General features: G+C 48.8%; 1 protein-coding gene across 1 annotated transcript in view; it reads right to left on the minus strand.

Moving 5' to 3' along the window:
* Positions 1 to 2,141, minus strand: part of si:dkey-206f10.1 (adenylate cyclase type 8) — a 59,761-nt gene extending 57,620 nt beyond the window's left edge. Inside the window, exon 1 of the mRNA XM_048249729.1 lies at positions 1,814 to 2,141. The gene's annotated coding sequence lies outside the window, so the exon portion shown is untranslated. The remainder of the gene's footprint in view (positions 1 to 1,813) is intronic.
* Between the last annotated feature and the right edge of the window lie 2,397 nt (positions 2,142 to 4,538).

A 4,538-nucleotide genomic window follows, 5' to 3' on the forward strand; every position in this document is an offset into this window, starting at 1 on the left:
CAGAGGGCGCTTGTTTTATTGAGCAGGTCTTGCATAGAAGCCATAATAAGGCCATATCTGTGTATTATTTGAAATTTTAGGCTATGGTATGTTTATTTTTTCTTCACACAGGATGTTAGTGTGCCGTGGGACATTTTAAGTGTCAAAAGTGTGCCATGGCACAAAAAAGGTTGAAAAACACTGTGTTAGAGTAAGGGGTGTGTGTGTGTGTGTGTGTAAGAGAGAGAGAGAGATAGGGAGTATGGTGTGTGTGTGTGTGTGTGTCTGTGTGTGTGTGTGTGATAATAAGGGGTGTGTGTGTGAAATAGTGAGTGGTGTGTGTACACACACACCAATAACCCTGTGTGACCTACCATAAATCAGACTTCAAACATGGCACAGAACCACAGACCACTAATACTCCACAACTCACCATATACTATCACATCAGGAGCCCTGTGTGTTGACCTCAGAATACAGACACACACACACACACACACACACACACACACACACACACACAACACAAACACACAAAAACACACACACAGACACAAACACACACACACACACACACACACACACACACACACACATTCACATCAAGAGCCCTGTGTGTGGGCCTTAGAATACATACACACACACACACAAGTACAGTACAGACCTGAGCATCTGTTTTTACTGTACCTGTCCTCTGATACAACGTAATGTCTTTAAACACACACACACACACACACACACACACACACACACACACACACACACACACACACACGACACATTCAATGCCATTTATCGCTAAGGCAGAACCCAGCTGGTACCTGCATCTCTATGCACCTGCATCTCTATGTACCTGCATCCTGCATCTCTATGTACCTGCATCTCATGTACATCTGTGCCTGCATCTCTATGTACCTGCATCTCTATGTACCTGCATCTCTATCTCTGCATCTCTATGTACCTGCATCTCTATGTACTCGTATCTGCTATGTACCTGCATCTCTATGTACCTGCATCTCTATGTACCCCTGCATCTCTATGTACCTGCATCTGCATCTCTTATGTACCTGCATCTCTATGTACCTGCATCTCTATGTACCTGCCATAAACCGCATCTCTATGTATGCACCTGCATCTCTATGTACCTGCATCTCTATGTACCTGCATCTCTATGTACCTGCATCTCTATGTACCTGCATCTCTATGTACCTGCATCTCTATGTACCTGCATCTGCGTACCTGCATCTCTATGTACCTGCATCTCTATGTACCTGCATCTCTATGTACCTGCATCTCTATGTACCTGTATCTCTATGTACCTGCATCTCTATGTACCTGTATCTTTGCGTACCTGCATCTCTATGTACCTGCATCTCTATGTACCTGCATCTCTATGTACCTGCATCTCTATGTACCTGTATCTTTGCGTACCTGCATCTCTATGTACCTACCCTGCATCTCTATGTACCACGCACCTGCATCTCTATGTACCTGCATCTCTATGTACCTGTACCTGCATGATCTTCTATGTACCTGCATCTCTATGTACCTGCATCTCTATGTACCTGTATCTTTGCGTACCTGCATCTCTATGTACCTGCATCTCTATGTACCTGCATCTCTATGTACCTGTATCTCTGCGTACCTGCATCTCTATGTACCTGCATCTCTATGTACCTGCATCTCTATGTACCTGAATCTCTGCGTACCTGCATCTCTATGTACCTGTATCTCTGCGTACCTGTATCCCTGCGTACCTGCATCTCTATGTACCTGCATCTCTGCATCTCTATGTACCTGTGGTGCCTGTACCTGTCTGCCTGCATCTGTGTACCTGCATGTCTGCGCTGTCTCTGTGTCCGAGTCTTAAGTCCCCATGAGTCTGGGTGGTCACATCCATCGCTACTTCATGACGCGGTCAGTCGTTTCGCTAATCCAGTGGTCTTTACCGTCGTCCGCCACAGCTCTTCTCGTGGACCCCCGGCTCCCTGACGCCCAGAGAGAGAGAGTTCACTGTCCCAAGATGTCCCAATATTTCCCCTGTAGCAGCGGCCCTGGACCCACACCCAAACAGCACGCAAACAAACAAACAAACAAACAAACAAACAAGCGAGCACCTGCCGCAGTAGTGTCAGCAGCGGTGCACCTCTCACCTGAGTAGCCACAAGTAGCCACAAGTAGCCACAAATAGCCTGCGTGGCACACAGGACCACATGCAGGCAGGTTTGACTCATGGCTAAAGAGGATTACTTAGTGAGCACCACCACTAGCCCCCCCTCCCTCTCTCTCTCTCTATTCCTCCTCTCTCTCTATCCCTCCCTCCCCCTCTCTATTCCTCTCTCTCTCTATCCCTCCCTCCCCCTCTCTCTAACTCTCTCTCTCCCTCCCTCTCTCTTTCTATCCCTCCTCCTCTCTATCCTTCCTTCCTCACTCACTAACTTTGACATCATGTAAATATTGTGAAAATGCAGTTTGGTGTCTCTTAATTTATTTGTGTTTTTTCAAGATTACAGTTTAATTTGTGTGACTCTGTAAACCTGTAGGGACCTGCACACATCCACACTGTTGTCCTACTGTGAGGTTGGAGTTGTGGGGGAGTGTTTGAGATTGTGTTGGTGTAACAACGAGGCAGAAATAAACATTTGGGCTACACTCGGTCGTGAGAAACCCAGTGAATACATGAAGAAATAAAGATGTCACATAAATATCTATATGGGGGTGTAATATAAATATCTATATGGGGGTGTAATATAAATATCTATATGGGGGTGGGGGTGGGTGCAGGAGGGGCGAGCGGTAGTAATATTAGCCAGGATTTGCACATTAGCTGAGCAGGTCAACTGGCTCAAGGCACCCTGGGTAATCAGCTGCATAAGCCCCTCAGACTATGAGCTCTGGGTGGAATCACCACTACACACACGGCCCAAACACCACCACTCACACGGCCCAAACACCACCACTCACACACCCAACACACCCAAACACCACCACTCACACGCACCCAAACACCACCACTCACACCCAACACACCCAAACACCACCACTCACACACCCAACACCCAAACACCACCACTCACACCCAACACATCCAAACACCACCACTCACACACCAAACAGCCAAACACCACCACTCATACACCCAACACACCCAAACACCACCACTCACACACCCAAACACCACCACTCATACACCCAACACACCCAAACACCACCACTCACACACCCAACACCACCACTCACACCCAACACCCAAACACCACCACTCACACACCCAACACCCAAACACCACCACTCACACACCCAAACACACCACCACTCACACACCCAAACACCACCACCCAACACCCAAACACCACCACTCACACACCCAACACATCCAAACACCACCACTCACACACCCAACACCCAAACACCACCACTCACACACCCAACACATCCAAACACCACCACTCACACACCAAACAGCCCAAACACCAACACTCATACACCCAACACCCCAAACACCACCACTCACACTCCCAACACCCAAACACCACCACTTACACATTCAACACCACCACTCACACACCCAAACACCACCACTCACATGGCCCAAACACCACCACTCATTCACCCAACACACCCAAACACCACCACTCACACACCCAACACCCAAACACCACCACTCACACACCCCAACACATCCAAACACCACCACTCACACACCAAACAGCCAAACACCACCACTCATACACCCAACACACCCAAACACCACCACTCACACACCCAACACCCAAACACCACCACTTACACATTCAACACCACCACTCACACACCCAAACACCACATGGCCCAAACACCATGGCACACCCAAACACCACCACTCCACACCCAACACCCACCTCACACACAACATACACCTAACACACCACCAAACACCACCACTACCACCCGCTCACACACCCAACACCCAAACACCACCACTCACACACCCACACACCACCATTCACACGGCCGAAACACCACCACTCACACACCCAAACACACGCAAACACCACCACTCACACGGCCCAAACACCACTACCGAGCACTCCCTGTTGAACACACTCCCCTGATTGTATTTTGAGTAATGTGGTAGGAGGGAGGTAGCCTCGTGAGACCATCCTGATCTCGCGAGCTCCATTTTTCCACTCGCAGATCAGTATGGCTTCTTGCGATGGAGAAAATTTGGAGCCGTTCGTCAAAATGAACGGCCAATCAGCATCGGTTTTGAGGCGGGTTTAGGTTAAGGGTAGCTAGTGGTTGTCAACGCTCTGTTAGTACGTCATACACTTTGGTGATCTGATTGGTTGATTTGGTGGTGATAGGCAGATGGTTCATCTAATCAGCTAACCAGTATTTTCGTCCCTTCCCAAAAGTTCCCAGATAGATATGCCAAGCAAATGAGAAGCAATCCATCTGGCGGAGTCAGATTAGGGGGGGATGAAGTCTGCTGCAGTGGGGGTGATGAGGGGGAGGGGGGGATGAGGTGCAGGCATGCGGGCTTCACTCAGCTCTCCCTGCGGCTGATGGGTATTTTG

Source organism: Alosa alosa, chromosome 8 (genome assembly GCF_017589495.1).
Source record: "Alosa alosa isolate M-15738 ecotype Scorff River chromosome 8, AALO_Geno_1.1, whole genome shotgun sequence".
NCBI lineage: Eukaryota > Metazoa > Chordata > Actinopteri > Clupeiformes > Clupeidae > Alosa > Alosa alosa.